A 24,327-nucleotide genomic window follows, 5' to 3' on the forward strand; every position below is an offset into this window, starting at 1 on the left:
CACTTACACCAAACAGTTTTGCAAGTATTGCTTTTGTAGTTGTTTGTCTTTTTTTACCCAGAGTCTCTATATTTTGGTATTCCCTTTCAATTTCCTAGTTCTAATACCAGTATACATGGTTTCTAATATACTCAGATAAGATTACAGAGATAGTGTAGGTACAACCACAGGAAGGTGATACAAGAACATCATCAATAATAGAAGCTACAGATACACATGGGACGTTGAAAGTAGTTACAACTGTGATATAACAATCGTTTCCATAACATAGAGTTCATTTCACTAAGCATCATCTTATGTGTTCATAAGGGTATAGCTATTGGGCTCTTGTGATCCTCTGCTGTGACTTGCCTAAACCTGTACTAATTATTCCCATTAAGGGAGACCATAGAGTCCATGTTTCTTTGGGTCTGGCTCACTTCACTTAGTATAATTTTTTCCAAGTCCTTCCATTTCCTTACAAATGGGGCAATGTCATTCTTTCTGATAGAGGCATAAAATTCCATTGTGTATATGTACCACATTTTCCTCATCCATTCGTCTACTGAGGGGCACCTGGGTTGGTTCCAGATTCTAGCTACGACAAATTGTGCTGCGATGAACATTGTTGTGCTGGTGGCATTACTGTGATTTTGTTTGTGGTCTTTTGGATAGATACCCAAAAGTGAGGCTGCTGGGTCCTAGGGGAGTTCTATATTTAGCCTTCTGAGGCATCTCCACACTGCTTGCTAGAGTGGCTGAACCAGTTTACATTCCCACCAACAATGAAGCCCTTTTGGCCACATCCCCTCCGAAAAATACTGTAACTTCTGCAAGTGGTAAAACTGTGAAATATCCACCATTATCCAGGTATAGTCCTAGTCACTAGATATATAAAAGTAATTACAGTGAAATAAATATTATGTGCCTCTTTTTATGGAGCTGTTGTTCTATTTAAAAGGTTATTGATAACATATGATTTTCATATTTTGTTATTTGGCAATAAGTACTCTGGAGAAAATCATACAGGAAAAAAAGATTAACTGACCTAGAAAGTGAGGATAGTCCACTGAAAATTGTGAATTACATTTACTTAGTATAAATAGGTCCAACTTCAAAAACAGAGAAATAATTCCAACCCTGTATGTTACTATAATCAAGTGTCTCCTTCCATCTTCTAGTTAGTTACACCATCTTTTACATTAAGTCTCCAAATTGTCACAAGAAAATAGGAATAAAAGAAGCTTACCATCTATGAACAGTCTAAGACTGAAAATGACAAATATTGAAAGTATACAGTACCTTGGAGAGATTTAGACATATAAGCCCACCATAACTACAGGGAAATTGTAACAGAGAATATGTGATATTTTATCACACCAATTGCCTCTTCTGAAGAGGATTTCATACAGAAGATATTTTTGCCAAGACTAAAGTAAGTTTTAAGCTGTCTTTGAACATGAAAGAAAATATTAAAGGTCTTCAAGGTCAGTCATACACATTATACATTTCATTGATACTTTACACAAGAGAAAAATTAATTATTTAAAATTAACATATTATGCATCCTGTTGCTGAGATAGGTACATTTGGTTCTAAGAATGTATCCTCTTAAAATTTTATAGATTTCCCTGGGAATATGGCCTAGTGGCAAGAGTTCTTGCCAGGTATACATGAAGCCCTGGGTTCAATTCCTTCAGCACCACATATATAGAAAAGGCCAGAAGTGGTGCTGGAGCTCAAGTGGCAAGTGCTAACCTTGAGCAAAAAAGAGGCCAGGGACAGTTCTCAGGCCCTGAATGCAAGCTCCAGGACTGGCGCATATATATATATATATATATATATATATATATATATATATATATATATATATATATATGAGAGAGATTTTATTTTATTTCCTACATAAATAATAGAGCAGATCAGCATCACCATAAAGAGAAAACAGAGAAAAACAGTACATTAAATTCATTCAAAGTATTATTTTACACGTCCACGCATTTCTTGTAGTAGTTACTACCAAAGAGACTATGAGGAGCTAATTTCTATGCAGAAGAAATTAGAACACAGTCTGTTAGTGGCATAATTTAAGAAAAGTGTACTAGTGGCACCCCTAAGTACTCATTTAAACATTTAAGTAAACTTGTCATCTAGAGGCAATTAGATGACTTTTTAAAAAATTATCATATAGGGCTGGGGATATAGCCTAGTGGCAAGAGTGCCTGCCTCGGATACAGGAGGCCCTAGGTTCGATTCCCCAGCACCATATATACAGAAAACGGCCAGAAGCGGCGCTGTGGCTCAAGTGGTAGAGTGCTAGCCTTGAGAGGGAAGAAGCCAGGGACAGTGCTCAGGCCCTGAGTCCAAGGCCCAGGACTGGCCAAAAAAAAAAAAAAATTATCATATAATTTATGGAACAAATTTTATAGATTTTTGCAAATAACAAGATCACTTCTTTACAGTACAGCATATTTTAAAGAGTCATATTTGATTTATTTGACTTATTTTTAATCATTGATTTAACTAGAGAAGAAACTAAATTATGTTGTTTAGTAACAGTAGAAATAACAGTAAAGTATTTTCTTTTTCCTATTGCTTCTCTCTCCCATACCCATAGGATTATAGATGCTAGAAGATATTCAGATAAAGATTGATTGGAATCTTGTTACTCTTCAAAATAGATGCAGGTGTAGTTTTGAGAATATGAAGGAGCTGAGTGATTTCTGAGCCACCTGTTCTTCTACTCCTATCAAAAACAAAGAGCTAGCAGGGGAAGGATTTGTGATAAAATGCAGGAATTAATGTTCACTTTTCAATTTAATATATACTAAGTGCCTAGCTTGTGTAACACACACTGGTAGGCAACGTTTTCAGGAATATGGTCATTAGAAATTAACCCTACAGCTGGTGGTCCAGTGGTCTATGCCTGTAAACCGAGCCTCTCAGGAGGCTGAGATCTGAGGATCATTGTTCAAAGCCAGCCCAGGAATGAAAGTTCCTGAGATTTTTATCTCCAATTAATCACCAGAGAGCTAGAGATGGAGCTTTGGCTCAAGTGGCAGAGCGATAGTCTTGAATACAAAAGCTTAGGGAAATCACTCCTGAGTTCAAACCCTAGGACAAGAGAGGGAGTGCGAGAGAGAGAGAGAGGGAGAGAGAGAGAGAGAGAGAGAGAGAGAGAGAGAGAGAATCCCTTAACAATGAGGAAATTAGAAATTAACTCTTAACAAAAATTAGCTCTTCTTTTCCATTAACGATGAAGAAACTTCTATATGAAAGCACAGAAATACAAAAGAATTATGAGAAAAGTTATGGTTCCTCATATAGAAAGAGTGCACACAAATAAATGACTGAAATGAGAAGAGTAAATGCTTTTAAATTTGTAGAATCAAGAGAACTATCTGGAGTCACATGGGAACACAGCAAAATATCACAAAAATACAAGTTAAATGAACAAAATATGTAGTGGCAGAAATACAAAGAATTGATAACATTTTCAGTAAAGAGTGTACCATATCAATTACTTCTCATTGTCTACTGAATGAACACTTTATTGCATCATTCAGAATATCTCATGATTCAAGTACCATCTCTTTTCCATCCATGTTGAACTTTGTTACTAAAAATAAGGCAGTCTACTCATTTGATACCTGTATTCTTAAAAAAAATCGAAACTCTTCAGTGCATGGAACTGGTAGAAGTCATCTGCATGAGCACTGACTGTTTCCTATCTTTGTGACTTCTTTTTCCACATGTCAGGATTAATAACTGTCTTTGTTTCTATCTGTTCAATGTTCTTCCCTTGGCATTTGGCACTCAATAAAAATACTCTTCAAGACCATAGCTTCCTTGGGCAGTTGATTTTATAAGAAATTATATGATTGTAAATACATATTTATATTGCATGCTAAGTAGATATATAGACCAAAGACTTACTGTGCCTTAGAAATCACAGTGTTTAAGTGTATACTCTGTGAAATAAATAATAATATTAGTGTTGAGAAAAGAAATACTCTAGTCGAACACACTAAAGCCACCAGCACAACAATGTTCATTGCAGCACAATTTGTCATAGCTAAAATATGGAACAAATCCAGATGCCCCTCAGTAGATGAATGGATAAGGAAAATGTGGTACATATACACAATGGAATTTTATGCCTCTATCAGAAAGTATGACATTGCCCCATTCGGATGGACTTGGAAAAAATTATACTAAGTGAAGTGAGCCAGACCCAAAGAAACATGGACTCTTTGGTTTCCCTCCTAGGGCATAATTAGCACAGGTTTAGGCTAGTCACAGCTGAGGATCACAAGAGCCTAATAGCCATGGGTATGAATGCATAAGATAATGGTAAGTGAAATGAACACCATGTTATGGAAATGAGTGATATATCACGGTTGTAATTACTTTCAACATGCCAAATGAAACCGTAGCTTCTATTGTTGATGATCCTCTTGTATCCCCTTCCTGTGGTTGTACCTGCACTATCACTGTATCTTATCTGAGTACATTGGAAAGTATATGTACTGGTATTAGAACTAGGAAAGTGAAAGGGAATACCCAAATAGAGAGACACAGGATAAAAGACAAACGATTACAAAAACAATACTTGCAAAACTGTTTGGTGTAAACCAACTGAACACCTCATTGGGGGAGAGGGAAAAGGAGAGGGGGGAGGGGGGAATGAGGGAGGAGGTAACAAACAGTACAAGAAATGTATCCAATGCCTAGCGTATAAAACTGTAACCTCTGTGTACATCACTTTGACAGTAAATAAGAAAAAAAAAGAAATAGTCTAGTTGTTTCTGAATAAAATCTCAATTCTCTTCCTTTTTAATAGTATAACCATTGACAAGTAAAATAGTGCTATGTTTTCAGGAATCTTCTCTGCATCTGATTTTTTTCTCATATTCGAAATGAATGTCTTATCATTTTAGCAATGCCTTGTAATACCATCCTGTGTAACTCATAGCACATTTTCAATTAATGTACTTCCTACTCGCTATAATACTTGGTACAAAGCCTGTTCAAAATATCAATTGAAAAACTCATGAATGAGAAGCATGAGTTGAGAACCAAAGGAAGGACAGAGAGTTGGAGAATAAAAAAGAAATACCAAAACAAACTTATCAAACTTAATATGTAACATTTGGAGATGAAGTCAAAATGTGTATACCATGTACAATTCCAGAACAGACTATGTATACTTAATCTGAAACATTATGGAAAAAATTTAAAGGCTCTTTCAGAAAAATCAATTCAAAATCATAGTATGATATAAAAATATCTGAAAGATAGTGATTGTGAAAGCTCCAAAGATTGTCCAATATCTTTTCTTCCATAGTGGAGTACAAGAAGTGGTTAAGCCATGGAGGAGTCCACATTTTTATGATCATTTACTACTGCCCACGGACAAGTTGACCAAAACCGCTACCGTCATCTCTCTTCTTACAAATTTGAATCCTCTCCTGTGTAATGAACATGTCTTGAAAAACTGTTAATATAGGAGAAACTTATGAAATCATAGTGAAAGATTTTTGAACAATTGAAACATAATATTGATAATAACACAAGGGAAGATCAAGTTATAAAACTGATGTAGTATCAGCTATACTTTATATGCTGTTTAATTATTTCTTGGGTAAATAAAATTATATGTGTAAAGAAAAAAATGTATGTCATAGAGTCTCTTGTCCTGTCTTTTGGATATATTTTACTGTAATGATCAAGACAGTCATCCTACCCTTTGGACTCTTATCTATGAATGGAGAGTTCTAATTTTTTTAAAGTTTTCCTTTGGTTCTAATGAGGTCAGTAATATCCCTACTATAAAGATAGGAGGTTGCATAGCAATATGCTAAGTCAGTCTTATCTACTAGAACTGTCAATGAATTTTAACCTGCAGAATATCATGGTGGTAACTATGTGGTGAGGGCAAAGCAACTCAGCTTGCAGTGCAGAGGTAAAAGAAAGAGAGGAGCCCTTTGACAAAATATAATCCCCAAGAACACATCCCTAGTGACCTAGTTTCTCTAGCTAGGACCCACGCCTAAAGTTTCCAAGACTTCACAAAACACAGCCACCAGCTAGAAATCATGCAATATTTTCATCTGAACTATGGAAGGGAAGGGGAAAAACAAACTGGTGAGATGAATGGCGAATACAACCATGCAACAGCGATACTCAAAAGATACTGTTGGAAATGAACTTTACAACAATGAACTTTGAGGGAGAGGAGAGTTTAGGGGAAGGGAAAGTGGGCGAAAAAGAGGGAGGGGGTAACAAGTGCAAGAAGAAATGCACTCATTACCTTACATATGTAACAGTGACCCCTCTGTACATCACCTTGACACTAAAATTAAATTAAAAAAATAATGAGCCTGGGAGACAACACCTCATATCCAAAGCAAAGCCACATTAACATGCATATAGGCGTGCATTTTAAATTAAGCTTAATTTGTGTTAAGATTAATCATTATAATTGTGTTTGTTCACAATTATTTTTTTGCCTCCAGCAGAAGCATTCTCTGAAATGTATTTTCACTGTAATCACAAGTGGAAATTCAGGCCATCAAATCAAGGAGGCTTTCCCCAATGGATTTATTTTTGGTAGTCAGCTTTCTAGAATCTTCTCGCTTTTCAAGTCTCTGTTGTGACTGATTGTGCTTTCAGCCGAAAATAGCTACTCAAAATATTCAGAGATTTTTTTGTCACTTCTCAATTTTACATTGTAGACTGTGGCACCTATTCATTATATAGGACACATGTTGATTTAGAGTTTTCAGTTTTAGTTAATGCAAGATGCCCATCATTGGTAAAACAAAGTCTTAAAAAAATTGGATACGTGGCTTTTCTGAAAATCTGCAAAGTAATTGCTTATCACAGATAATGAGATAATTAAATTCAATGATTTTCTTTGCATGAGGGAGTGTTTGTAATTTAAAGTTTATACTAAGTAGCATGATATGGTATTGTAAATGATTCAGAATTTGCCCTGAATTTCAAACAAGAAATTCAGTTTTATGTTTTTGGAATAATTATTTATTGTCAAAGTGATGTACAGAGGGGTTACAGTTTCGTACATAAGGACAAAGAAATTGAGTTTTTAATTGTGAAATCACTTGGCTTATATACTTATTTTTCTCATTTTACATTGCTCCAAGTGTTCTCACTGAATAAATAGTTCCTACTCTCTAAAGCAGGTGATTTTTTACAGTACTCTCTCTCTCTGTCTTCCCTCTTTCCTCTCTCTCGCTCCCTCTTGCTCTCTCGCTCTCTCAATTTAGTGATTTAGAAGTTAGGAAGGTTTTTTCTACTTAAGGAAATAATTCTTAAATTTTATTAAGAAATTACTTCTGGAACTGAAACCAGATTTCTGGGCCCCCCTGATGCTGTCAGTGGGATTGAGCTTGGGAATTAGCCTTTGAAACCAGTTTCCAAATGATTTTGCAGCTTCTAGGCCTGGAAAAATCATTTGAGGACCACTTTTCTGGTCTCATCCTTGTCTAGTCCTTAGTCACCTTCACGTGAGCACCCTTATTTATTTTCAGACTTTTACTTGTACTCTCCTTCCAGCCTAATATCTATGCAAGGGACAGATTTTTAAATTAAAAAATGCTTATTTCTGTCTAATGGCATCCTATTAGCTTTAAAATGCAAATTAAATTTCTTAAAGCATTACAAGCTGGGCACAGTTGTTCATGTCTGTAATTCTAATTCCGGAGGCTGAAATCTGAGGATCAGGTTTTTTAAGCCAGACCAGGCAGGAAAGTACATGAAATTATTTTTGCAGAGTAACCAACAAAAACTAAAGAACAACAACAAACAACAAAAAAGAGCCAGAAGTGGAACTTTGTCCCTGAGTTCAAACCGCAGGACCAGTGCAGAACAAAACAACAAAACAACAAAAAATAAACCTTGACCTTTAAAAAAAATATTGACTGACTGCCAAGAAAAATACTACCTCAGGTATTTAAACCAGAGACGTTTATATGATTTCCTCTTACTTTCACCTAGATCAGCCTCCATCTATCATCTATCTGGCTTGTATCCTTTAATTTCATAGAGTTCCTCCATCCTAAATGTAAGCTTATTGACAATTTACTTGGAAATTTACTATGTTCACTCCCATCACCCTAGTACTACAGCTTCTGGCACCCCTGATATATTCAGGAAATGGATGGAATGAATAAATAAAAGGGTGAAAATCTGTCATTTCATTGATTTCTCTTTCTTTTATTCCAAACAATAAATTCTTTCATTTGCATGTTGCTAGATCTCTGTAGCTTCCAGGTACTTCTGTGTCCTTTGCATACACAGAGGTCCTATCCATCAATTTATTACATGAATCTAACAATCTGAATCTTCTCATTGTTATTAAATATTAGTGACTTATGATATATATATGTGTGTATGTACATATACATATAGGTAGATATAGAAAGATATCTATATATGTATATAGAGGTATATATGTATATATATACAGAGATATGTATATATGAGTCTACAATGTGTATCTATCTATATGTATATATCTGTATCTATAGATATGTATAAATATATATGTATATAGAAAAGTAGATAGATAGATACAGGATTGGGGTCTTTTGGATTTCATTTTGCTGTCACTAAGTCTTATGTATACTTGTCATTTAGGTTTTCCATATCTTATGCGCAGTATTATTGTGACTTGATGTTGTGCTCATAAGATTATTATATAGGTTAGAACTAATGTACTTTCCTTCCTATCTTTTCTTACACTAAAAAGCATAATCCCCTAACAGATAGTGATTATATCTTACCTACTTTTATGTCCTGAATTGTGAAGTATTGGAAGTAGATCTGTTTCAGGCACAGTTATTGTAAATCACCATTTGGTAGGCATAGAATAGATTTTCAGTAAATTATATCCTAGAGTAGGGTTCTATTACAGCATGACTGGAAATTAATGTTGCTCATAAAATTATTTGAAATTTTCAATTGTAAAAAAATTAAATCCCAAACAATTTTTACGTTAGTGATTTGCACATATATTCATGTAGTAATGTTTTCCCTAGTCATATTGGTCTTGTTCATTTAAGAAAAATAATTTGGTCCATTACTCCCAATGTTCAGTTTGGAATATTGGATTAGCATAAACTGACTGAAGTACTAACTGTTCAAAATCAGAATGATGTAGAACAGATGGAAGGGCCAAAAGCATGGAGCATGTAACACCTGTGAATTATATCCAGATCAGTTACCAATCAGATTCTGGGCTCTATTCAAGGTGTTGACTTTGATCTTTTTCCAATTGTAAATGTTTCATCCAAAACAACTGTGATTTTGGCATAACTTTTTCTCAGAGTTGCCCAGGACAAAAATGACAGGTTTCCCCAAACTTGAACTAAAGCTTATTATTTTTGTTATTCTGCAGATGGTGAGAGAAACCTCCAAATTCAGAATTCTAGCCTAATATTATAAATATATAAAAGCATGTTTGTTAATTATGGTTATAATAAAATCACATGTGTTGTTTTCTGAGCTAGCTGAACAGTTATCATTAGTTCAAAATTCATGTTGCCTTGGATAGACGCTGTCTTAAGATCAGAAATAAATGACCTGTTTAAACACAGGCTAAAGCATGAATTCAACCTCTGTGACAAATGCTTTTGTTTGAATAGGTTTATTTCTACCACTATCCTAGCAAGAGAACTCCATTATAACAAACACAGGGCATAATTATATATACTGTTCACTGCATTGTAACATGACTTTTGGATGCTGTTGCATTCATTTGTGATATCATCTCAGTGCACTTGATTCCATAAAATAAAGCAGATATAAGTTGTAGGACATTATTTTCCTGCTGTTTCTCACAATCCCAGTGCCTGAGACTTGAATGTCATATTTAAATGAAAACAGTACAGTTAGAAAGAGACTTTGGATACATTATATGACGCCCATTTGAGGTCAATTTGGCTGGTCTGGGGGATCTGGCAGTCATGTTTCTCTCTGTCACATCTCCACGAGGGTTTCCTTCTTGAGCCAGCAGGCATGCAGCTTTCAAGTATGAATCAGTTATTTGGAACTCATGACAATGAAGTTCCTGGGTCATTACACAAAAGACTATGTAGCCATATTATCATTAGTTTGCAATGCAGATCACACGAATTTGATGCCTGCTCCCCAGGTGGATCTGAGTGGTAGGAGGCTAGAGGTGAAGGAAGCAACAGGAAGAATACTTTAGTAGTTAGAAAATGAGTATAATTACAGTACACCTTCACAATCATTAACTTTGATCTCCTTCAAATTTTCACTCCTTTTTCTATTGTCCTAAGTATAAATTATCACATCTTTCACATTGTTTAGATGACATGTTTATGATATCATCAATATAGCCAAATGATTTCTATAGCATTTTTAATATAGTTGTTGAAAGGATCATGTTTTTAATTTTAATTGACAAATAATAATTGTGTACACTTATGGAGTATGGTGTGATGCTTTGATCTATATAACATTATAGAAAGCTTGTGTTGAGCTAATTAGCACATTAACACATCTATCTTGTCAGCAATCTATGATTCTTTGTGGTAAGAACAAAAATTATTCTAGCACTGTTGAAATGTGAAATACATTATTACTATATGTGGTCACCATATTGTGCAATAGATCACCAAGATGCATTCCTCTAATGTAACTGAAAATCCACAGCATTTGATCAATGTCATTCCTTTTCTCCTCCTTCCATTTCACCTTCAACCTGTTAGCTACCCTTCTACTCTTTATTTCTGTGAGTCTGACTGTTTTTATTTTGTACATAATTGAAATATTATATCATTTTTCTTTTCTTGTTCTGTTTCATCCATGATGTAAAAAATGAGAAGGTGTTTCATTTTTAAACTATACATTTCATTTAGCTGTATACCATATGTTCTTTATTCATTTGTTAGACAATTGGGTTGCTTCTAAATTTGACTGTTGTGAGTAATGCTGAAGAGAGGATGTTTCTTTCAATAGAACTCACCTTAAAATTTCTGTGTTAAGTAATGACAAGTGATAGATAATATTTCCTTGAAATATTATCTAATGTATAATTTATTATAATTTTATAAATTTATAATTTAAAAACTTAAGATTATATGACACAAGTAGTTTCTTCCACAATATTTCAATAGTTTTCTAAGAGAAGAAGTCCTGAGTTTTCCTTTGGGACTTGTTTACTGACATTAGATTGAATACTGTATAATTCATTACTTTTTATTTTATAAATGAAATATGAATTTTTAAAGTCACAACAAAGATGAACAATAAATAGTAATTATTTGCCCCTTACTGCATGTAAAGTGCTTTATTAATTATAGAAAAAAGTAAAGATCAGAAGGATTGTGTTGATTAACACGGGAAAAATGTTAGTGAGGACCCACCTTAACAACAAGAACAAGAACAAAAAGCTAGGCATATGCCCCTGAACTTGATTAATCAGGAGGCATAAGTAGAAGGACGCTGGTCCATGTCAGCCAGGGCAAGAGTATGAGACTCTGCCTGTAAAATTAAAGCAAAAAGATTTGGGGACAGGATTCAAGTGGTGAATAATTCTTTGACAAGTGAAAGTTTCCAAGTTCATGTCTCCAATACCCCCACTAAAAAGTGTCCAGTGCCTCCAATATGAAAGGTTTCACATAATTAAAGAAACTTTGATCAGGGAAAATTTAATATATTATTATAATATAATAAAATAGAATAATATAACTCTTAATATACTAGATATATAAATATATCACAATGCAGGGTTTCCACATGCTGCCTATATTCTTGGGACCCATGTCTGTACTTTACCAGCTATGTCTTTCTGATTCCTTAACATTAGATGATTTTCTAAATTAGAAGTCTATGCCATTTTATGAGCAAGAGATAAGTCTGTAACAGCTTTCTTATAGAGCAGTACATTTGACTTTCTAGCTATAAGAAGAGTAATTTGTGTTGCTGTGACAAAATATCTGAGAGAAATAACTTAAGGAAGGAAAGACTTATTTTGCCTATGTGTTCAGAGGTTTCAGTCCATCGTATTTAAGAGACTAGGAAGATGTCATGAAGAATAATAGCTCATATTCTGACATCTATAAAACAGAGAGAGAGGGAAAGGAGAGGGAAGGGAGATTGGAAGGGAAAGGGAAAGGTAGAATGAGCATTTACACTAGTGAACTTTCTTCCCTTTAATTTCAGCTGGCCCCTTGGCCTCAAATGATGATCCATGTACATTCAACTTGAATCTTTTTCCCTCCTTTGTTAATTCTTTCTCAAAGATACACCCAGAAGTGTGCCTTGCTAATCTAGGAATTTATCAGTCTAATCAAAGTAACAATGGAAATGAACATCAAAAGATTCATATATTAAATTAAGACACTATGTTTGGAGTTTAAGTATATATTCAAATGTGCATAGCATAACTTAAGGCCAACAGAGACATTTTTCTTATATTCACCAATGTTTAAGTCATGTACCCTCCTCTAACTTAGCAATCTATCATGTGAGCTCCCTAAATCTTTCAGTGACAGCTGTTACCTCCATTTGACTTTTGGCAGCTGCCTCAGGCACAACACAGAGACAAGGTCCAATGTGGAAGTGATTGTTGATTTAATACTGGAGCTGCTTTTAGCAGAATGTCTGTATTTCAGGAAATTTTTAATTAAAGAAACTTGGATTTTTAGAGTAATGTAATCAGTATTATGATCAATATATTCTATTTGCCTGCATATATGTTACAGAATGTTTATGATAGAATGTCTTCTGTTTTTAGCCTTACTAAAATCATTTATATCATGATAGTTATGAAAAAATGATCTTCACAAGTACAAAATTTCTAAATATGAAAAATATTTTTTGTTTTACAAATAGTAAATTCCATGTCATAGTTGGGCACTAAGAAATTATTTAAAATTAATAATTGGAAATGAATGTCAACTGTTTTGACATTTTTTGTATTTATAATAAAATGACTTTTTAAAAGTATATGAGACAAAGCTTAATCTTATAGAGATTTGTAAAATATAAGTAAACTTGAAAACATCATAAAACTTAGAAACCTGGGTAAAGTAGTTATGGTAATTTCAAATTTAATTTTAATAGTGGCCTAACTCATAATTAAGGGATATATAGAAAATCCTAAATAATATTATGTTAAATCAATTGAAAGATCATAAAACAATGAAGATCATAATGTCTAAGATATATTTATTAAACATGACTTGGTTGGAACTACAAAAGCAGTGATAAAAATGATAGGTCAAGTGGCAGCTCATACTCTAATCTGAGTCTGATATCTGAGAATCACATTTTTTAGATAAGAACAATATGTTAGATATTAACATATTCAAATCATTAGTCACAGTAAATATTTTTAGCCAAAGGTAAACAACAGTTTGACAATAAAGCAAGAAATGAGAGAATATTTAAAGAGGAATAACTGAAATAAGGGCAATGGCAAATTGGAATCACTATTGTATATCTCAAAGTCTATCTATATTCAACAAAATTTGCTCAAACAACAAAGTTATGCTAAAATATTAGTTTCTATACTCTAACAACATCTAATTCAGAATCTCTTCATTCTACACTGGAAAAAGTTATAATTTAGTCACTTCTGGGTGAATTGTCAAAACACTTTAGGTGTATTTGCACTGTTGTTACTCCACAGATATTTTGTGTTTCTATTTACTGACTTTAGGGATTATCTACTCCTCTCTTCTTAGGCATAGATAGCAGGGGTTATTAGCTGTTACACAAATGTGATAGTGTGGAGACTTTACCACAATGTCATAATGTAATTTTGCTGATGGGTAAAAAGAATCTGTCATTCTTTTAGACTTCCCAATATCTCACTTGAATGACAAGGAAATTTTAAGGGTTGTCTTTGCATTCATAGCTACTCTTTGCACTTTAGCACTTTTTCTTTTTGAGCTCAGTGCCATCATTTTTACTCTACAAATATCATATGATGAAACAATGAAGTTACTTGAAATCTTTTTCTTCCTTGATTTTTACCAAAAGAATGAATCATAATTCTCTCTTGCATTTGGATCACCCAAAAACTGCCTAGAGTTTTCATCACTCAGGGATATAATGACACTGTGCTCCCTCTGGGGGTATTTTCTGTAATGATAGAGTATTTTAAATTGTCTTTTATAATTTTAAAATCGATTATTTAATGTACACAAATCTTGCCCAAGCTACCCAGGCTTAGCATTATCATGTTGCTAAATATATGATAATTTAGTTCTCAAGCTTTTCTCTTCTATGGGTTTTATTTTTACTTTTTGCCAGTTCTGTTGGCGTCAGCTGCACCTTTAAGGGGCCACAGCTGACCTCAGACTGTCCCTCCCCTTCCTGTCTCTAACCGGAAGAGAAGGAAGTCTGACATCACTTGAGGGACAGCCCCTTGGGACCAATCAGGGGCCCCTCTCTTGTGCCCGCCTTTTGGGTATATGTGGGAGGCTCCTCATTTGAATAGACAGAAGCCCTAGAGGCTTTCTCCAGGGAACCACGCGTCCGTGTCATTCTTGGCGGCTTTGGGGCACCTTGCGACCACACGCCACCGAGGCTACCCGTGGCCATCGCGCCCGCGTGAGCGATAATGGACCACCAGGAAGGGGCGGACAAGCCCCTTCCCCCCCCCAAGCGAGGGGAAGTCGAGAGAGAGAGAGAGCACACACAGTTCTAGGCCTTGAATTCAGAGCCTGGGCACTGTCCACGAGATTATTTTGCTCAAGGGTAGCACTCTACCACTTGAGCCACAGTACCACTTTTGGGGTTTTCTGTTTATGTGGTACTAGGGAATGGCACCCAGTGCTTCATACATGATAGGTAGGCAATCACTCTACCACTAAGCCACATTCCCAGCTCCATCTATGAGTTTTACTCTATGGATTACTCAAAAGTCAAGTTTGTTCTGATAGGTGACAGTAGTCCAATGACAGAAGAGAAATACACTTGGACTAGAAACAGAAACTAGGTTAAAAAAAAGCTTAGCTATTAAGTTTATGTACATATAAATTGCAGTTAAGAAGGTTAAAGAGAATTTTAATGGGATCAGGAGTGTGTATTAAGACAGTGATAAAAGTGAATTTCTCAAGTTGGCACTACTGATGTTTTAGATTGTTTAATTCTATGTTATTTGGACCATCTTCTACTTCACAGTATGTCTGGCCTCAATCCACTTAATAACAGTATCAAATTTCTTCTCTAGTTGGCACAACCAAAAGTTTTCTCTAGACAGTGTCCAATAGGCTGAATGCACAAAGTGATTTGCTCCCCCATTTGAAATGCACTCATAATAATGGATGATTTTCCACATTACAAAATTAGATATATTAACATTACTCATCCAAAAGGACTAAAATTAAAATTTGAACTGTGTTTAAAATTTAACACTTATAGCTTGGTATGGGGGTAAGCCCCTGTAACCCTTATACTCAGTAGGATGAGGCACGAGAGTCACAAGTTTAAGGTAAACCAACAATACAAGAGTAAATTAGAGGCCATCCAGGACTGCATAGTGAGATGCTGTCTAGAATCACTTACCATTTATTAATAAGTAAATAAAATTTTTATTACAGGGGTGAGCACTAATGGCTCATAGTCTGTAATCCTAGCTACTCAGGAGGCTAAGATCTTAGGATCACACTTTGAAGATAGCCTAGGCAGGAAAGTCTGAGATAGAAGTTTATTCCGGAATTACTGGCCAGTGGCCAAGATGATGCAAGGCCAGAGAGAAGGGGCGACCCCCGACTGGCCCTGCCTGATCTAGGACAGGGGCAGGAGGGTGTGGCCAGGTTGATGAGGATGTGACCTCAGGGTAGGGGGAAGTAACTGCCTCCAGGTATGCCACTGGTTACCCAGGTAGCTGGGTGGAGACAACCAGGTTGGGGGCTTCTGTATGGAGCCCTCCTGGGGTAGACCTTACACTAACCAAGCAGGGATGAGTATCATATGAATCAAGGTTTTCAGTGCTGTGTTCAATAGTTATTATGAGATGCAGGCTATAGAGAAAATATCAAAGTGCCTGCAAACTTGTGCCTCATTTTTACTCCTCTAAATATGATAAAAGGATGTTTCCCCCTAGAATATGGGTAAAAATTGTGTTTTTCTAATGGCTTCTTTTTTGTTGCTAACATTCACTAAAACTATCCATGTTAAATCTAGTCACAAACAAACAAGTTGGAAAATATATTAAAATGTGTGACTATATTATGAGGCTTTGGGATTGATCAAAGTACATTAAAAGCTAAAAATAAATTTCTCTGGATCTACTATCTCCTAATTAGAGATAGAGAAGAAACTAATACTTAAGAAAAGGAGAAAAAAAGTTAAAAGAACCCAACAGTGCGATTTTTAAATCCTTATAAGCAATGCCATGACTGGAATACCTGGAATGTAAATGATAGACACTAGATGCTATTTCAGCCCTGGGCATCCTGTAAGCACGGGTTCCAGAAATGCTGATATAGGCTAAATTAATTCAATCCTAATAGTTTTCATGGTACTCTCCCCTAACTACGAGTTGTTTCCAAATTATATTCTGTCTCTGGTTTACTCTAAGGGAACCAGTGTATTCTTTAGCACCTTGCTTTGAAGGTTCTTAAAAATAGAAGGTATATTTATGCACTGTAAGTTATCATTAAAATCTTCAGATAAAAAAATAGAAATTAAATCTACTAATTTCTTACCAACCATTCTTTACAAATTCCCTTCAATATGTACGTTTTTTTATAGCAAGAGTAGTGCAGAATAATTTTTATTTGACATTCGAATTAACATATTTCAATCCCTCATTTACATATCCTTGATATGATGATAGATGTCTGTGTTGAAAATCTTATGATGCCTATGTTGTTACCAGAGAAACATTATTCTTTCCAAAAATGATTACATGTTATAGGTGAATCCTTCTCTTAAATCATTATCTTGTAATCTGAGCTATAAGGTAGAAATACTATGAGAATTTGCAATGGCTTCCATTTAGACTTTATTTCAATGTGGCATATGAGGATACATTAACTTTAGACCTTGTATGTTATATTAATTAAAGTTGATAAATGAATAGTACGATACTTTTCTCAAGTAGCTACTGTGATTCCCACAGCACTATATTTCCTAAATCTTGTAGACATCAAAATTTCCCATACATGTCTACTTATGGGAGAACAAGGCATAGGGCATACACTAGTGATAATTATCATTAATTGATATCTCACTGTGTATCAGACACTATTAAGTGATTTACATACATTATCTCATGTGGTATCATTTCAATCTTGTAAAGTTTTATATTTTACTCCTCTCTTACCTGAAAAAAATGTAAGATCAGAACATTTGCAATATAACTAGGAGCTAGTGTATTTAGTGTATCATAATAGAAAAGAGCCCCTCCAGTTAAGATCACTTAAGGAGAGTTTTTGTTTTTACATTTTTACCCTGGGACTTTTTGAAAAGGAAAACAATAGAGAAAAAGCCTGGAACGAGTCTACCTTAAGACATCATGCCCTTTAGGAGTTCCCAGAGGCTAAAGTGTATTGCACACATTGTGTTCAGTTTTTTTACTCAGAATATCAATGCCTTTCTCTATTTTGGGCTATCCATTTTTCTTTGGTACTCATGTTTGTATCCATAAATAAAGAAGGTTGAATAACTTGATTTGAAAGGTCAATCCCTTCTTTTCTAATACCCTCTTGATTCTTACCTTTCTGTAGCAAAATTATCTAAAAATTTAGTCCTAGAATTTCTTTGTAGCAGTCTGTGTTGCTGTGTTTAAAGAACATATTCTTGGCATAGACAAGAGGATCTGTTTCTTAATGACCAGATGCATCTGTCTCTACTTTTGGGCAACTGAACTGTGTAGAAGGTATGAACTGTTCCTGTGCCTGTGTATTTTAGAAAACTCAGTAAGTGTATATATTTTGTGGGTCCTGCAACAAAACAATTGAAGCAGATAATCTGGTCTCTGACTTCTCAAATGGAAAACAAATCTCTGATTTGTCACATACATCACAGTTATGAAAAACAAATTGGCTGCATCACAGAAGCAACACTTTACATTCAATAAGGAATAATGCCCACAATATCACACCAGTGAGAAGTCTTATGAATTCAAACGGTCACTATATGTGAAAGGCAAAGTAAAAAGTGACTCTCTGAATTCCTTTTTATTTTAACTGAAGGCAGTAGTACAAAAAACACGTGTCACTTCTGTTGTATTAGATTTGACCACTCAATTTTAGTTTGTTCTCCAAAATATACACGTCATCCCATTGGATATTTGGAACAAACTGCAAAAAATAATGCAGAAACTTATTTTCTGGTGATTTTTATTACTATTCTTTCTTTCATAAATCATTGGCACTTTAACCCAAAGTTTCAGAAAAACACAAAGAGAAGCAGTAGTCAACTCCAAAGGTAAATTGCTGGTCAATGATTGTGAGTTAAGAAAAAAAGACATCAGATACATGATGATTTCATTTGGCACCAAACCCAGAAATGACTGAGTTTACAGTTGGCACAACCTGCTGAATTACATACAAGGAAGAATTCCCTCTCAGTCAAAAGTATATGCTCTGTTCATAATAACTATAATTTTTATCAATGATCTGAAGACAAGGGCAATCTTTGTCATTTATAAATTATATCTATTAACTGAAAGGTAAGGTAACTGTTAAGTGCAGAGTGCTCATGGCGAGTGGTAAATTTGGTCTTTTCCTTAAGGTTATTATTATTTCTTTGCACTAAATTGCTTTGCCATATCATGAAAGGACTCTACAATTCCAAAAGTCTGAAGGAGCTGAAAATTCTTTGCTATCAAAACATACACATATTTCCATGAAAGTATTTCAAGTTTATCTGAAATATTGGCAGAGTGGAACAATGCCAATGGTTTTCATCTAAATAGCAAATATCATTATGATTTCTAACAGTTACTGGCTCCTAAATGACATTTGAATATACATGTTGTACTCAACACATATTAAAGTGCCTACCATGAATGAAAGCAGATTAATATGCTGTTTTGTGCACTAAAGAAAGTAGGGATGCTTTCTAGAAAAATTTTAAGAGATCATTTGCAAAGAATACATTTTATTTCACATTTATTGAATAAGAAAACATGATACAGAAAGCCACCAAATATCTACAAGAGACTTTTTCATGATTTCTTCAGAGATTTTAAGCTTCTAAAAGAATTTTTAGTCAAAATGAATCACTCTTTTAGGTAGGAGAGTGGATGAAAAGTATTGGTAGAATTGAAGTTATATACATAGTTGATTTGTGAGGTACTTAAAAGACTTCTTTGTGAGAAATACCTAGTTTACAATGGCTTTACTACCTGATTTTTAGAAATTGACTTTCTAATGCTAACAGTTACTTAAGTTTGACTAAAAATGCTTATCACGTTATCTCCAAATGAAGTCATTTAAAAACAAAGTGTGATGTTATCTGGGAGTCATTTTATTTGTGGCTTAGGAATCTCCTTAATAGTGGATATATGCATTCATTATTAAAATAGTAAAGGGAGCTAAGCACACATGGTAGAGTGCCTGCCTAGTAAGGAGGAGGCCAAGACTTCAAATGCCAGTAACATAAGAGATGTCAGTTAAATTTGTAGTCAAATACTGTAAGGGATCATTGCCAGGAACTGTCAGGGACCAGTCAACATAGGATCTGTTTTAGAGCCAAGAAAGATTGATACTTGCCTGAAAGTGCTTAATGGTAAATAGAAGGACAAATGTTATGTGATGACATATAAAGAAGAAATAAGGAGAAGACAAAACACATGGGAAGCGGAAGTCCTTGCCTATAGCATCCTTATATAGCATCCATGGACAACATCATTTAACAATACATTCACCATACGTGATAAGGTGCAGGTTACTTTTATATTCCAATTAATTAATGGAGAACATGATATAGGAAATCTCACAATGCAAATAAAAGGACTATTGGCATGATGGGGTATTGGAGTTCCCAGTGTAAGAGAGTGTTTCCTCTTCCAATTAGGATAAGTGATAGAAATAAAAGAAGTGGTATAGAAAAATTAGCTCCACTGGGCACAGTGGCTTACACCTGTAATCCTTGCTATTCAGTAGGAAGATTGGGAAAAAATGCGGTGTGAGGCGAGCCAGCCAGAAAATCTGCCCAGAACCACATCTAAACAAACAAGCTAGGCATGGTGGTTTATATAGGTAAACTCAGTTTGAGTTGACAGTCTGAGGCTGTCTTGGCTAATAAGAGTGAGACTGCATCTGAAAAACAGCTCAAGTGGTAGTAATTATATTAATTGTAGATCGTATATGTAAAACAATGGCTGTATAGATATTGGTAAGTGGATAAAGAAAAAAGAATGCTCATTTAGGAAAACTCATTTAAACATGATATTAGGTGTGTTGATGTAAAAAGAGAATAAGATGTACTTGCAAATATTAATTAAAAGGAAGTTGCAGTGGTTACTTGGATATCAGATAAAATGCACTTCAGAGAAAAGAAAATTTCCCGAGACAAAGAGAGGCCTTACATAGTGATAAGTGTGTCAGTATGGGAAGACAATATAGCAATCCTGAGTATGCACCAAGCAGAAGAGCTGTAAAACATATAGCACAAGCATTATAGAACAAGGAGTAATATACAATTTCACAACTGTAGTTGGAGTCTTTATCAGAGATAATTCAACAATTGATTTTGAAAGACCAGGTATATGTTAGGTTTTTAAAGTAGGTAGCCGGTAAAGGAGAACACCACGTGGTATTCAGGCAGGAAAGAAAGTTTATTACCGAACTGCTGGCCTGTGGCCAAGATGATCCATGGCCGGAGAGAAGGGAGAGAGAGAGAGCGACCCCCACCCAGCCCTGCCTTATATCTAGGGCAGGGGCAAGGTGTGTGGCCAGGTGGATTAGGATGTGACCTCAGGGAAAGGAGAGGTAACTGCCTCCAGGTCTGCAGGTTACCCAGGTAACTGGGTGGAGACTTAATGAGGTGGGGGCATCTACATGGAGCCCTCAGGGAGAGGACCTAACAGTAGATAATTATCAAGTTTATTGAAGAATTTAACCCACCATTAACTCATACAGAATATATACCAAGATTAATTCTCCTAGCCATGAAGAAAACACTCACAAGTTAAGGAAGTTGAAATCATACCTGCGTTTCTCTGGGGGAAAAATAGAGTCAAATAGGTATCAATAATAGAAAAAAACTCCCCACAAAATTTTGAATCAGAGACTTTTGAATAATCCATGGTTTGAAAAGGAAGTCTAACATAAAATGAAAAATACCTTGAGCTAAATGAAAAAGATATAGAAGTATAAATTATATACTGATTCTAATTATATTCTAATTCTCAGTTGAGATAAAGCTGAGCTGAATGGGAAATATATGGCACCAAATATATGAAAAAGTGCTCTACAATACTGACCATAAAAGAAATGCAAATCAAAACAACATTGAGATTCCACCTCACCCCAGTAAGAATGTCCTTTATCAAGAAAACTAACACTATTAAATGTTGGAGGGGATGTGGCCAAAAGGGAACCCTACTTCATTGTTGGTTGGAATGTAAACTGGTTCAGCCACTCTGGAAAGCAGTATTGAGATTACTCAGAGGGCTAAACATAGAGCTCTCCTATGACCCAGCAGCCCCACATTTGGGCATCTACCCAAAAGACCACAAACAAGAACACACTAAAGCCACCAGCACAACAATGTTCATTGCAGCTCAATTTTTCATAGCTAAAATGTGGAACCAACCCAGATGCCCCTCAGTAGACGAATGGATCGGGAAAATGTGGTACATATACACAATGGAATTTTATGCCTCAATCAGAAAGAATGACATTGCCCCATTTATAAGGAAATGGAAGAACTTGGAAAAAATTATACTAAGTGAAGTGAGCCACACTCAAAGAAACATGGACTCTATGGTTTCCCTCATAGGGAATAATTAGCACAGGTTTAGGCTAGTCACAACTGAGGATCACAAGAGCCCAATAGCTATGCCCTTATGAACACATAAGATGATGCCAAGTGAAATGAATTCCATGTTATGGAAATGACTGTTATATCACTGTTGTAATTACTTTCAACATGCCGTGTGAAACAGTAGCTTCTTTTGTTGATAATCCTCTTGTATCCCTTCCTGTGGTTGTACTGGCACTATCACTGTATCTCATCTGAATACACTGGATACTGTATACACTGGTATTAGAACTAGGGAATTGAAAGCGAATATAAAAATTGAGAGACAAAGGATAGAAAGACAAACAACTCCAAAAGCAATACTTGTAAAACCATTTGGTGTAAACCAACTGAACAACTCATAGGGGGAGAAGGAAAGGGGGAGGAGGGAATGAGGGAGGAGGTCACAAACAGTACAAGAAATGTACCCCAGCCCTAACATATGAAACTGTAACTTCTCTGTACATCACTTTGACAATAAATAAGACAAAAAGGAAAGGAGACAAGTATCACATCAAAATCTAAACTCTCTCATGAATAAATCAGCAACATAAACCCACAAAAACAAGAATATGTGTACATATAGTTGGTAACATTAATAAAATAAAATATATTAGAAAAATTGCTTAAACAAAACTGATTTAAAGAAATAAATCCCTGGGGGCTGGGGATATGGCCTAGTGGCAAGGGTGCCTGCCTCGGATACACGAGGCCCTAGGTTTGATTCCCCAGCACCACATATACAGAAAACGGCCAGAAGCGGTGCTGTGGCTCAAGTGGCAGAGTGCTAGCCTTGAGCGGGAAGAAGCCAGGGACAGTGCTCAGGCCCTGAGTCCAAGGCCCAGGACTGGCAAAAAAAAAAAAAAAAAAAAAAAGAAATAAATCCCAGGAGCAGAGAATCTCTAACAAGACTCACAAAAATATAAAAAAAAAAAAAAACACATACTTATATCAACATACAAAGCAGTTTATGAACAAAATGAGTCTTGATTAGTGTCACCCACTTCAATATTTTCACCATCCTTTGACTAACACCTTCCCTTACTTTCTTATTTTTGTAGTATATACAACGAGAAAGACTACATCAAAGCTGACTAAACTCAACATCAGAAAATGAGTACATCCAAAAAGGGGGATGAGTCCAAGGGAAGAGGGATAATGAATGAAGGAGGAAGGGGGCAAGAACGAAGTCAAATATTTTTAAATGATAAATTGGACCTTATCAAACTAATCAAATTGAATTTGTGAGTGACTCATATAAAATGAAAATTATACAGATACAGCAACAACAGATGTCACTACATAAAAGATAAAGACTTTATAATTAAAATATATAAGGAACTATAAAAAATTAACAAGAAAAATAAGCAATCCAATTAAACATTCACAAAATTTGTGAACAAAAATGAGAATGTTGATAGAGTGCCTATAATTGTAGCACTGAAACATAAGTATCACACATGAAGACCAGCAAGGGATGACCATCTTAAAAATTAGTAAAGATACATTTCACTAAAAATGATATATGAGTAGTAAATAAGCACATGAAAATGGATTCAACATCACTGGCCATCAAGAAAATATCTCATTAAGAACTCAATAAGCTGTGGCTGCACACATATCAGAATAGCTAAACAAAATTAAGAGGGGAAAAATAAGAGTGCCAAATGCTGGCAGAATATGCAGAGAAACTAGATCTCTTACGCATTTCTGGTGAGTATATAAAATGTTTCACCTACTTTGGATGGCATTTTGGCAGTATCTCAAAAAAATTAAATATGCAAATGCCATATGACCTGACAGTTGTACTCTTAGGCATTCATCCCAGAGAAATTAAGACATGAACATTCAAAAATATACATGACTGTCCATAAAACCTTAGTTGTAATAACCTAAATCTAGAAACAACCAAGATGTGCCACAATATGTGAATGATTAACCAAAATGGCTTGCATGTCATGAACTATTGTTCATGAATGAAAAAAATAATAATTTCACTTCAGATAGGTCTGGAGTATTATGCTGAAAGAACAACCAACAAATTTTGTTATTTTAATTCTATTACACTGTGCAAATGACAAAATTATGCAGGAGGACAACACTTCAATGGATGCTAGCAATGTAGAGATTGTGAAGAGAGAGGGCAAATGTTGCAGTAAGTGAGTATTTTGAGAGATTTTTTGGGTTCTACATGTTCATTATATTGGTGGGTCCATAAATATGCCACCAGATAAAAAGACATAGAACCAAGTATGATATACTTTATATTAATGTTCATCTCCTGGCCTTGAAACTCTGCTTTACTTGTTTAAGAGGTAGTTATTCAGGACAAAGGTTGTAACATTTCTTTGTCACTGTTACAGGTTT

Source organism: Perognathus longimembris, chromosome 28 (genome assembly GCF_023159225.1).
Source record: "Perognathus longimembris pacificus isolate PPM17 chromosome 28, ASM2315922v1, whole genome shotgun sequence".
NCBI lineage: Eukaryota > Metazoa > Chordata > Mammalia > Rodentia > Heteromyidae > Perognathus > Perognathus longimembris.